Source organism: Heterocephalus glaber, unplaced genomic scaffold (genome assembly GCF_053883595.1).
Source record: "Heterocephalus glaber isolate CG9 unplaced genomic scaffold, H.glaber_assembly_v1.0 deba00001610, whole genome shotgun sequence".
Classification (NCBI taxonomy): Eukaryota; Metazoa; Chordata; class Mammalia; order Rodentia; family Bathyergidae; genus Heterocephalus; species Heterocephalus glaber.
The window spans coordinates 25,091,417-25,104,865 of NW_028258381.1; the positions used below are offsets into that span (position 1 = coordinate 25,091,417).

Genomic DNA, 13,449 nt, shown 5'->3' on the forward strand with positions numbered 1-13,449 from the left:
ACACACTTTTTCTAGGGTTGCTTACCACTTATTTATTTTTTTTTTTTTGAGATAGAGTTTCATTGTGTAGTTCAGACTGGCCTTGAACTATGTAGCCCAGGCTGGCCTCAAACTTAATGATGATCCTCCTGCCTCAGCCTCCCAAGCATGAAATCACTTGGTGATTTCATTTTCCTGAACAACATTTAGTACCAGAGTTGTCAAATCATTATTAGATAAATCTATATTAAAAATATAAAAAACAAAGAAAAGCCCAGGCAATCTTCAGGGACTAAGCAGTTTGTTTTATCAGACAGCAAGAATTCACAAAATAGATTAATAAAGACAGTGTTGGTGCAAGGATATACTGTACTACATTCTTGGTTCAGTAGATCAATAGAGCAGAATAAAGAATCAGATATATCTATATCTATCTATCTATCTATCTATCTATCTATCTATCTATCTATCTAAAATGATCTTGTCCAGACCAAAAAAACCCCCCAGAAATTGGACAGTACATATGGTTTATTCAATCTATATTTTTATTAATAGTGGACCAACAGAAGAGTACTGACTCGAATCCAGCAGCTATCTGATTTTGTGCATTAAATTCACTGGGGACTCCTCTGGGTACCCCAAATGAATCAATATATATGTGGGGGTTGAGAGATCCTGGTAAGGATCTTTAAGTTCAAGAAGCCTTTTGTGTTTTGGGAGCTTATGGAATGCTGAGGCGAAGGGAATGGCCAGCTGGACTAAGGCACATGTCCTGGTCCAATTTGGAGGGAATAAACTACAGAGGCTTCTTTTCCCACATATCACCAGCCATCAGCCCGGGGAATGGTAAAGGGTGAATAATTATGTGGCCCACCTGTGACATTCAGGGCGTGAGTGCAGTAGTCAAGTCTCCTATGGCTTCAATAAATCATTCTCCCTGCCTAGAGAGGCAAGAAGAGTAACACATTCCCTGCAGAGAAGGGAGGGACCTCCTTCAGGTCCATCTCTTGCAACATGGAACAGCAGCGAACGACTCGTACAGGTCTCATTTTCCCAAGTATCGTTGTCCTGATATAAGACCACCATCATGACCATGATGCATCACGTTCAGTGTCGCATCCTAAAGGGAAAGGGGCCACCTGTGCTTGCGGCCTTGCCATGGTACATGCATCACAGTCATTTTTGTTGTGTAAGAGCCTACACTAAAAACTTTGCCCATTCAACCCAGGCATTTGTCTCTTTCTATCCCATCCTAATCTCTAAAGTCTGTCTCAAGTCCTTTCTTTTGACTATTTTTACCTGTTTAGGATCATTAGTTTGGGAGTTGTTTTTCCTCTGCTTGAGCTCCTGCCCCTTCATGGTGTCCCTCATGTGGCTGTGCGCAGAGTGGGGCAAACAAGATAAAGGGTCCCATGATTTTTATTTTGAGTTTTCTCTTTATCCTTAAGAAGAAACATTGGTGTTGACCCTGGAAGCCAGGAGATGGCATAGTCTTTCTCCTCTTGTGAGGCTGCGGTTTTATTATTTACAAAGAGGACTAGTGCTTGACAGACGCAGTCCTCATCAGATCCAAACTTGAGGCAAAACACAGAGAGCTCTTTGATTGGATCTCTGGCCCAAATGAAGCAACAATATTTAATCATCTTTTAAGAAATATTTAGCCTTGATCTGAAAACTATCATTCCAATTTTCAAGCATTTTTCCCAGTGAACTATTAGAGAGAATTCCAGGGTTCCTTTCCCTGGCTCCCTAGGCCTAGACTGTTCCCCATTCTCAAGAAGTCCTTCTGCCCGGGTCTTCTTTTGTGCTTAACCCTCCTTACCAGGGCCCTAGTGGCTCCTCTTTTTGTCAAGGCTCCAACCTGCCCTACTGCAGGTGTCTACCTATAACAGCTTTTAAAGAGAATAGAGGTTTCTTGTGCACTCCTGAGAATCGCTTGTCGGGGACACGTTTCAACCACGCACTCTCAACTTCCTCCAGAGAACGTCACCCAACCAACAAGGCAAGACCTTATCCGATTATTTCTAACTTGCCCTGTGCCTGAGATGACTCATTTGCCGTGGTTTGTTTCTATCTCCTCTGCGTCAGTTTTGCTGACTTCAGAACAGTCTCGGATGTTTTGTGGCTTCCAGGAGGAGATGGAGTATCCAGGCAGAGCAGGCCACACAAAAATGGGGTGGGACGCGTCAGGCCACGCAGGTGCAGAATATCCCAGTTGAGGCCCCAGTTGTGTGAAATGATCTCATCTGTCCAGAACCTCCTCCAAAAAGAGAAAGAAAGAAATTGGACTCCAGAGGCAGTGAGACTGAGGCTTTTAATCCAAACTCTTGTAAGAGTGGTGCCCATACAGAGACAGTCACTCCAGTTGAGACGCTGTGCTTTTATTCCTAACTCTCAGGACTCCCTCCCTCCCTGTTCCATGGCCTGGGATCCAGGATTCACATCTATTCCCAGCCATGTACTTTATCTACACTTGTTCTTTCCCTCCCCACCCCTTTCCCCTACCCTTTCCCCTGTCTGTATTATTCTTTAGTTATTTTCAACCTGCTGGCTCCCCAGGTTTGAGAAAACTTATCTGTGGAATGAGTCTTTTTCCAGCGTCCTTGTCCTTGTCCACTACGTGACCGAACTAAGTCTAAGAATAAGGGCTTATTAGGGCATTTAAGGAAATATGGATGAATTGAATATATTTTACTGATCCTCATTTCTTGGAGCACCCATTCTCTGCTCTTGAATGTGTTCTATATAGTCCTCTAATAAATCTTTCTCATGCCTCTTTAAAAATGTTTTTTCTTACCTCTTATGATATATACATTTTATTTTTTAGTATATTTTTTGTAGTTCTAGGGATTGAACACAGAGGCTTTCTCACTGAACTATATCCCCAACCCATTTTTTTGTTTTATTTTTTCATGATAAATTCTTGCTATGACTGTGAGTAACCCACTCTGGGCTTGAATTTACCATTCTCCTGTCTCAGCTTCCTAGAGTGTTGGGATTACAGGTGTGTACCACCACACCTGGTTTACATAGTTAACTTGTGAAACCAGTGGGATACAGAACAGTGGAGGTGTATTCCTGTAAATGGTGGTGGATCGCTGTATATATTCATACATGACAAGTGAATCAGGACTTCTGTCTCATGCCATAGCCAAATTAAATTCTCAGTGGATTGTGGATCTGTGAAAGGAAAAGTAATAGATTTTAGTAATCTTTATTGCTTTTATTTGTAGCTTGCTTTCTTTTGTAGGCAGAAACACATACAATAGGCAGGATTTGTCGATATATACTCATTACTGCTGCTGACAAAATCATATGTTAGTCCATGTTCATTTCTGTGAGTCAAGGGCCCCCTTGTTTGTTGCCAGTGACCCAAGATGTAGCTGGTTCTTCACAGAGTACCTAGTAGGGTTTTGTTTGCTTGGGGTGCAGAGGACAGTATTGCTGTGGCATTTTTTTTTAACTCACTACATTTGTAAACTGAATTTTTACCATCCAACCCCCACCCAATGGACCTGTTGTGAGAAAATACTGCAAAGTCAGTGTGAACATTGAGTATTAAACTATAAACTTATGTCTTTACCCTCCCTATGTATATGAGACTCCCTGCATTTTTATAAAGTTGATCAGGGCTTCTATGGCATTTCTTTCTGTGATGTTACCAGAAATTATGTTTGAAACCTCAGGCCAGAATGAGTCAGCATGTGGGTTTAGATTCTTCCATAAGACAAGGCAGGCTGCTTTCAGAGGCTTCCCCCGCCTCTCTTTTTTCTGTTCTTTTATTGTAAAAAACTTCATACATAAAATTCAAGAACATAGGATATTGATTTTTAGAATATTAACTGATTTGAGGTTTTTGCATTTCAAAATTTTTTTTCCAATTTAAAAAATAAACTTACCACTAGGTGGTGCTAAATATTTGGACATTAATTTCAGTGAGGGCTGTCAAAACTTTGGAGTCCCGGAGATTGGCTAGCAGTTAGCCTTTGATTGTCCTTGGATTTCACATCTTAATTTTGTAGTGGGGGACCTTAAAGAGCTGGAAATTTAAGCCTTTGTCCTTAAAGTATTTACAAAGTGATATTCCAGGTAAATATACTAGATAAAAAGTAAAAAGGACAAAAATAAGGCTCACTAATCATGCCTACCTCTTGCCTAATTTTCCTTTCAATGTATTTCTCAAATGCTTCCTGTCAGGACTTCTAAGATAGCTCAATTCTGAAACAATAGTGTTTGTGATTGATAATTAGTTGTTAGGTATTAACAGCATTTTAAATGAACTATGCAGGACACATTGAATCAAAACATTCTCCAGCAGAATTGTTCAACATTAGCTTTATGTGGCTATGCAACAGGGGTACTGTCTGTAGTGGAGACAGTCAAGTGGAAATGCTAGTAATCTTTCAAGACTGGACGCTTTATTAGGAACAATATAAAACACACCCATGCCAATGAATACAGAAAAACGTCTTCACTTAGAAAAAGAAAAACAAATAATTGGTTGGCTCTGCAAATCCCACGGTTCAGGTTCACTGTAAGCAGACATAATTAACGCTGTAATTAATAAAGTGAATAAAAACTTCTAATTAAATCATAATAACTGCCTTGGTGATAGCCAGAAAGATACATAAATTTCTTCTCAAGGAGACAGGAACTATGCACTGTGCTCTGTGAAATTCACAGGTTAGGGGTACATGTGACTTTTTCTTTTTTTGATCCTAGCATATCAGAGTGCAGGATTCTCTCTTAATGGTGGGTTCTTTTATAAGTGTCTCAATTAATGTCTTTACCTCCCACTCGTATAATTTGATGAAGGCAGGCAAGATATAATTGTAGCTTTCCTATCCTACCCTCTGTGGAGTTTTCCCAAGCTTTAGATGTGGCTTCAGTGCTAAAATAAAGTCCTAGGGAATTTGAAATTTTTTGGTTGACAGTTGCAAGAATGTTTATGCTAATGTAAGATGGTGTTTATGAGGGCTTTGACTTTCAAATGTGTAGACACTTTTCAGAATGGATAGGGCAACCCTTAGCAAATAGATCATTTTGCCTGATAGAAAAGCATGTGTTTGGAGTGTCCTTCAAGCAATATCTAATTGTGGAAATTATTTATTTAATCAGTACTGATAAAATCCCTCCCCCCAACGCCAGTACTGGAGCTTGAACCTAGGGCCTTTGCATTGAGGTACACCCTCAGCTCTTTTTATTTTAAAATTTGAGACAGGGTTTCACTAAATTGCCTAGGCAGGACTTGAATTTGCAATTCTCCTGCTTTAGCCTCCCAGAGTGTTGGTGTTCAAAGCACATACATGCCCTTTGAGTGTCCAAAACTCATGTGCCAATATGGCAAGCTGTTTATGATTCAAATCACATAGCCACTAACAGAGTTTATAAAAATGATGAGCTTACTAGAGTTGTTGGAGCCAGGTAGCAGGTATCATTTTTGGCATATGTCTACCTAGGGCATCAACTCTTTAATTTTCTCTATGGTTCTCTTTCACAGGCTTGCATTGCCTGTTGTCCTGTGATTCTTAAAGGTACTATGAAGAAAAAAAAGAAAAGAAAAAGGTAGAAAGAGACAAAGATACTATGTAAATATTAGTGGGTGGCAGTCATTCAGTATCTGCAGTGTACTATAACAAGGAAAGCACTTGTCAATTATACCACTGAGGTCAGTTTATGTCTCTGTACCCGGGTAAGTTATATATCAGTCTTCACATCTGAGATTTTCAAAGACAATCCTTTCTGTAAGATTAAGTTTATTGTATTGAGGTCACTGAAGTTAATCCAAATTTTATTATTTATATACTGGCTAAACATTTCTTTTTAATGGTAGCAAAGTTTTATTAAAGGTAAGAAAAGAAACAGGCTCTGTAGAGTGAGTTTGGGCCAAGTAAAAGTAGGAAAAGAAGTGTACTCTAAGCGCCCTGAGAAAGAAAAGTCCATCGCAGTGGTGGAGAACCTATGGCATGCAGGTTATTTGTTTTTCTTTGAAGACAAAAGATGTTAACAGATGAGTTGTTTTTTCCTAAACTAAAACCTCAGTATTCAGATTTAATTGCAATGTTGGCACTTTGAGGTAAATAAGTGGGTTTTGGGTTGCAATTTGGACCCTCAAAAGGTTCACCACCACTGATTTAGGGGAGAAGTGCAGACAAGACTTTGAGCACAAAAAGGAATAAACTGGGATAGGTGGTCACTCAGAAAGAGACCAAATTACCAAAATGAGTGAGAAAGCTGAGCAAAGTACCATGTCATGGAGGACAGAAACTTGAGGTCAAACAGGCATGCCAAACTCTGGATCCTCTGAGTGGTAACCTGAACGATATGCTCTGCAACTGGGTTAGTAACAGGCCCTCTGGATGCTCTTTACTGACTTGTATCTTCAATGAGTAAGCAAAGATGGGAAAAAGAAAGAAAAGGGGAGATAAACGTGAAGGAGGCCTGTAGGCCTCTTATGAGAAACATAGGGGCCATGTGCTCTCCCTCCTGCATCCCACATCCCACACACCAGGAAGCTGTTCCTGGTGCCATGAGAAGGGTCTCCTGAGTTCCCCAGCCTAGGGGAGAGAGACAGGGAAAGACATAGAAAAAAAAAAAAACCCTTCGTGGCATTTTAGAAACAAACAAAAGTGGTCAAAGGGCCTTACCTACTCCCCTGGCTGGCTAAGCCAAATAAATATGTTACTGGATTTTAGGGTACTGGAGTCTCCTTCTGGAGGTGGTTTCTAGGTTCTTTCTATCCTGAGCAAAGAACTGGTCAAGCACAAAAGGTAGTAAAGTTTTATTAAAGGTAGGAAAATAAACATGTTCTGCAGAGCGAGTTTGGGCCAAGTAAAAGTAGGAAAAGAAGTACATTCTACAGCGTGAGGGTGGGCCCACCATGCAAAAGAGAACACAGTGGTGTAAACATTTGATTTTTATATTGTATATGACTCCATAACTTTTCTTTTGACATTGCAGCTAGTTTTCCTACTGATTATACTGTAGTGTGATCCTGGATTTTCATTCTGTACTGATATAATTAAGAAATAATCGAGAATTTTTCTACTTATTGGAACTTACATAGGCACTTTCCGGTTTTGGCAAAGTGTGTGAGAACACAGAGATATCCTTGTTAGGTGATTCAGAAACCCAGGTCTCTAAATGAAAGAGCAGCTGTCTGCTTTTACATTACTCATCGGTACCAACTGGTGATTTTATAAGCTCACGTGAGCCCTGGTGCCTATTGCTGTGTCTACTTTGAGTTGCATTTTTATTTCACAGCCCTTGCCTAGGGCAGTGCATTTGTGTGGTAATGTTTACAGATGATTAATATTGAAATAGAAATGTGCCTCTTGAAGGCCTTTTTAAGGAAAGGAAGCTGGAGTGAATACTGAATGTGTAAGCACCAGCTAATACTCTTCTTGTGCAAGTTCAGAAAAGCCCTTGTGGCTTTACCATTCATTGTGATTAGAAGAAGCTGGCCCTTGTTGTTTATGTTTGGAACATGTGAAATTTTAATCTAGTAAATTTCTGTAGGATATAATCATGCTTCATTAAAATTATGAGTACTTTATGTATATAGAAGAATTTAGACAACAACATAACAAATACCCATGTACCTATCATTCACTTCTATTGAATCTTGATATTTGCCAGGATCTTTTTTTTTAAAGACATAAAGCAAAATGGATACAACTGTAGCACCTGTGTAATTCTGAGTCTTTTTCTTTCTCTCTACTTGCTCTGATACAACCGCTCTTCTGATACATATCTATTATATTTAAGTATAGCCATACACTAGATAACTTTGTTTTCCATTATGTATTTCAAATGATATACATAGTGTACAATATTATTCTGTATTAACATTATGCAACTTGCTTTTCATTAGTTCAGTGCGTTAATCAGCTTTATATCACTGTGACAAAATACCTGAGATAAATCAACTTAAAGGAGGAAAGATTTGTTTTGGCTCATGGTTTCAGAAGTTTCAGTCCATGGTCACTTGACCTGGCTGCTTTTAGGCCTGTGGTGAGACAGAACATCATGGAGGAAGTACACGGGGATGGGTGCTCACCTCATGGAAACCAGGAAACAGACAGCAAGAGGAAGGGTCAGGGCTCCAGTGTACCCACCAATGGCATCTCTCCAATGACTCACTTCTTCCTACCTCTCGAAGTCTCCACCACCTCCCAGTAGAGCCATATACTGGTGTTTGAGCCTTCACAACGAACCTTTAAGAGTAGGTATTTAAGATCAAAACTATAACATTTAGCATTATAATTTTAAACTATAGTCATTTAACTATATTATAGATTAGTCATTCATTTTAGCTTTTTAAATACTATTCCATTATATGCTTCTATCACAGTTTATACATTTCCTAATGACAAATACCTAGGTTTCCTTTTGTGAACAGTATGGTAGTGAATATTTTTACAGGGGCTCCTTTTGTACTTGTGAGAGGGTTGCTGTAGACCCTAGAATCTAGGATACACATGCAGCAGTGCATTTGTTAGAAGGAAGGGTATGTGCATCTTCAGCTTTACTAGTTAGGACTGAATTATGTTCTTTAAAGTGTTTGTGCCAATTTATTCTCCCAGCAGTGGTATACAAAACATTCTGTTGCATATTCTAATTACCCTTGGTTTTATCAGACTTAAGTTTTGTTTTGTTTGCTGAATTGGGATTGAACCCAGGACCTTCACACTGAGCTATATCCCCAACCCCTTGCTGCCTCAACTTTTTTTATTTTTTTATTTTGAGACAGGGTCTTCCTAGGTGCTCAGGGTGTGTGACCTTCCTGACTCAGCCTCCCAGTGTGCCAGAATTACAGGCAGGTGCCACCATGCTTGGCTCAGACTTAAATTGTTGGCATATGATCAGTATGCACCACAGTCTGCCTTTATTTGTGGTTTCATATTGTGCACTTTTACTTGTCTGTGTTTACTTGTGATCTGAAAATATTAAATGGAAAATTCTAGAACTACATTATCCATAGGTTTTAAATAACTTTTATTGCAATATATTGCGGTAATTATGTTACTTTTAGTTTTTGTTAATTTCCTATTGTGCCTAATTTATATCTTACACTTTATCATAGGTGTGCACTCATATGTATAGTAAATGATAAGATATAGAGGGCTCAGCACCGTCTGTGTTTCCCCACACTCACTAGGGATTTTGGAGTGTGTTCCCCCCTCCAGATAAGAGGGGCCACTGTGATGGGTATTCATATTGCTCTCACTCACATTTTCCTAATTATTAATGAGAGTATTATTCATTCATTCAGCAGGTGAATTGAAGACTGCTAATTGGCAAGGAAAGTGCCACGTGTTTACATTCTAGTGAAGGGTCCTAAAAACAAACAGGCAAGAGAATATACAGTATTTTACATGACATTAAGTGCTGTGGACAGAGAGCAGGAAGCAAGGGCCACATTGGTACCTGGAGGGGGAACACTGTAGGCAGCAGGAACAGCAGATGGTGAGATCCTCATGCGTGGCATGTCAGGAAGTGCCAGGAGTCCAGTGTGACTAGAGTAGGGAACATAGTGTGAGGGAGAGGAGGTGAGCTAATTAATAGGGAGACTATGAGCCATTGGAGAGACTTCGTCTTTTAGCTTGGATGTTATAATTGTCTGAAATCTGAGGGGTTTGAACAGAGGTGTGACATAATTTTATTTAGGCTTTCAAAGGATCACACTAGTTACTTCATTGAGATATTATAGGGAGCCAAGGGAGGAAGCAGGGAGACTAGTTAGGAGGCTGTTATAATCCAGGCAAAAGATGATGGGAACTTAGTCCAGGGTTGTAGAAAATGAAGGTGGGGAATGATCTGCCCTTATCTGTGGGGGACATACTCCAGGCACCCCAGTGGTTGTGTGAAAGCACAGATAGTGCTGAGCCCTGTATATTCTGTTTTTAATACACATATGAGAAAACACCTATGATAAAGTTTAGGCTATAAGATCTGATCTTTCATGAGTCTAGAGAGCTGGTGTGTGTGTGTGTAGGCCTGCACCACAAGGCACACTTGGAGTTGGTGGTCTTTTTTTTTTTGGTAACAGGGATAGAACTTGGAACCTTGCCCTTGCAAGGCAGGTGCTGGGACCACTGTGCTAAATCCCCGGCCCTGGGGTCGCTGGTCTTAAGTGTACACTGAGGTCAGTCAGTAGAGGTAATACTTGTTTTTTTTTTCTTTAACCAAAGTCACCCGTAGAGATTAGATAGAGATTCATCTAGGATTGATGTTTGCTGGGTGATGATAGAAGACTTGGCAACATAATGAGGATATATAGTGAACCCTCAAGTTACATCTGGCTTGACATACGAACAATTTGGGTCACGACTAGGATTTTCGTTTTAATTTATGAACAAAGTCTTGAGTTACAATCTGAGTGCTGGGTGCTTGTCCAGGTGGTCTCAGATACAGATTTAACCCTTAAAGAGCTCTGGAAGGAACATTACAACATCCTTCCTTGTGGAGTTAATTGAGAAATCTTGGGCCAATGTCTCTCTAAGGACACTGAGATCTGTCTGTATACAGGAGAGAGATTTTGAAGGCTGTGTAGAGGAGCCTGAGCCTTCAACTGACCAACTTGTGTTACAACCAGCCCTCTGGAATGCATTGAGTTTGTAAGTCAAGGGTCCACTGTATAGTCAAAAGAGGAGGCTTTTTAATGGTGAATCATGGACTCTAAGCTGAGTGAAAAGGTGGTGGAATTAATGGTAGAATCAGGCTTTTAAAATGTTGGAGTAGAGTTTGAAGAGAGGCGTTGAAAAGATGGGGGTTGCTGGAGAGTAGGATTGTAGAAATTGAGGATGTAGAGGCGTCAGCTTCTTGGACGTGATTGTAGGATGAGTAACTGAAGCCCAGGGAAGTATGGATACTGGGAAGAGAGAAGGATGTCGTCAGGTGTTCTTAGGAGAGCAGTGCTGGAGAGAGTGTCATGGCCAGGAGCTGAAATCCTAATGATCAAGCTTGGGGGTGTCCTGTTGGCTGCTCAGCAAGGAGGATTAGGGATGGAGTAGTCTGGTGATGTGAGACTCAAAGCTGGAATCTTAGGGAGGCAGGTGGCATACATTCCATTTCCTGCTTCCAAATCCTGGAGATTCTGTCCCAGGCTGGGGTGGAGCTTAGGCAAAGGTGATTTCATTACCTCCCCGATGATTAGAATGTACAGCCAGGGTTGTATCCCTGCTCCACCTGCAGGGAAGGGGCTGAGTCATCTGGATGGATGAATATGCATTTCATCAGATATCAGGAAAGAGATTTGGGAGTTTGGGAGGAATGGGGCATCTTTGGATTTTCCATCCTGTGAGTTGCCTGTTTATATCCATGATTCTTTTTTCCTGTTAGTAAGTGTTGATTTTTGTTTTGGGTTGAGCCTTATAAAAAAGTATTATGGGATTATACTCTTGAAAAGTATGTACCTGTCCATGTCATGAAGTGAGCATGGCCCTCCAGAAGCTGGCCCTTGCGCCCCTCCTTCTCGCTCTCCCCACCACCAAGAATGTCTCATTTTTACAAAGCGCTACATTCTGCTTCCCTTGAACAACGTGTAGATTTCTTCAAGTCAGAGTGCACTGGCTGTGATAGGTTCTGTTTTTCTCTTAAAGTACATGGGCTACTCAGAAGTGGGCTTATAAAACCAAGGTAACTTTTTTTTTAAATTTGAAAACTGGTCCCCTGGCAGATTCATGTGGGTGGGGACATAAGAGAGCCTGGCCTTTTCTGCCGTGCCTGCATCAGCTGTACCCCTGCATGGCAGAAGATGATCTGTTTTGGCAAGTGCATATGTGCTGTAGGTGCCAGGACCTCAGCCAGTTGGCTACAGAGAGTTAGGACCCCTGAACCTGCTTGATTGGTGTTTGGGGTCTAGGGGAAGGATTGTAAAACAGCATAATCCAGGTGTGATGCAAGGAAGAACTCTAGAATAATCACCAAGGTTTTTCTTAACTGTGAAATACATTGAGTAGATGTAAATTACCAGCTTCTGCTTTTGGCATTGGCAACTATCAATTACCACTATTTTGACCACTGCTGTTCAAAAGGAGAGAGAGAGAGAGAGAGAGAGGAATTTTTGGTTCATAGATTGGACACCACAATGAACTCCATTTTTCATTTCTTGGAAGAAAGCCAGGTTGTCAAAGCTGTAGGATATTATGATGAAGCTCTTCATTACTACCAGGAGCAGGAAATACCAGTCTGTTTTAGCTATGTCTTTAGAATCTATTGAAAATAACTTCATAACTATTAAAGAACATTGGAGAAAATAAAGCAACATACGTAGTTACATTGTACCATATTCTTTAAATTTTTTCAAAGTTTAGATGAGTACAAATCAGATGTATAAATTCTTCAATAACTTATTAAATGTTTTGAGTGGAATGTATTCATCTACATTTCTGTTTCATTCTGTTTTACTACCTGTTAAAATAGCGACATAGTTTAGGTGCTCTGTGATATTGTATGGTAGTGAGTGAAGACAGTTTAAGATGTTGGATGGCTGGGCGTGGAGTTGCTCACCTGTAATCCCAGCACTCAGGAGGCTGAGGCAGTAGGATCCCAGGGAGTTCGAGGCCAGCCTAGGCTACATGGCGAATTTAAGGCCAGCCTGAACTGCATAGAGAGACCCTGTCTTAAAAAAAAATTGAATGGTCATGTTCCCAAGTAACCCTTTGGTTTGTTTTGTTTTGATTTTTAATAATTTGAGTAAAAAGATAAATGATTACCAGGGATTGGGAAGAGAATGGGATGGATAGGTAAAAAGATAGGATATTTAGGGCAGTGAACTGTTCTATGATACTGTAGTAGTGGAAACATTTCATTGTATATTTATCTGAACCCAGAATATGTATACTACCATAATATAGGCATGCATGGTGATACATGACTATAATCCCAGAACTCTGGGGGGCTAAGGCAAGAGGCTTTCAAGTTTGAGCTCAGCCTGGGCAATTTAGCTATTTAGCAAGACCCTGTCTCAAAAAAAAAATTAGAAAGGGCTGGGGCTGTAGCTCAGGCAGAAGGCCCCAAGTGCTATCTCTAGTAACATATTCCCCCATCTCCTGCAAAGAGTGAACTGTATTGTGAACTGTGAACTTTGGGTGATAATGTTGTGTCAGAGTGGATTTATCAGTTGTAACAAATGTTCCAGTCTGGTGTAGATGTTGATTGTGGAGGAGTCAGGGTGTGTAGGGGAAGAGATATAGGGGGACTTTATACTTAATGCTCAGTTTTACTGTGAGCCTAAAACTACTCCAAAAAAATAGTTCATTAAAGAAATAGAAAAGTAATTTGTAAGCTTTCTCAATGGCATGTTTCAATATTTAATAGTACTTTCTAAAACAAAATCACTCCTTTTTGTCTTTCCTCTGGACAGTAATCCTCATTTACAAACATCCTAATATTTTCTATTAGTGAAAAATATGAAAATAACTGTCATCTTCTCAAATATTAAAGTCTCTTCACTATACAAGTGAG

The 13,449-nt window shown here is 40.1% G+C and overlaps 1 long non-coding RNA gene across 1 annotated transcript in view; it reads right to left on the reverse strand.

Annotated features, from left to right (window-relative positions):
- Positions 1 to 273: 273 nt before the first annotated feature.
- The window catches only part of LOC147822661 (uncharacterized), a 45,975-nt gene continuing 32,799 nt past the window's right edge, over positions 274 to 13,449 (reverse strand). The window contains exons 3-4 of the long non-coding RNA XR_015445479.1: positions 8,039 to 8,195; positions 274 to 3,159 (exon numbers count right to left, since the gene is read on the reverse strand). This is a non-coding gene — a long non-coding RNA (uncharacterized LOC147822661). The remainder of the gene's footprint in view (positions 3,160 to 8,038; positions 8,196 to 13,449) is intronic.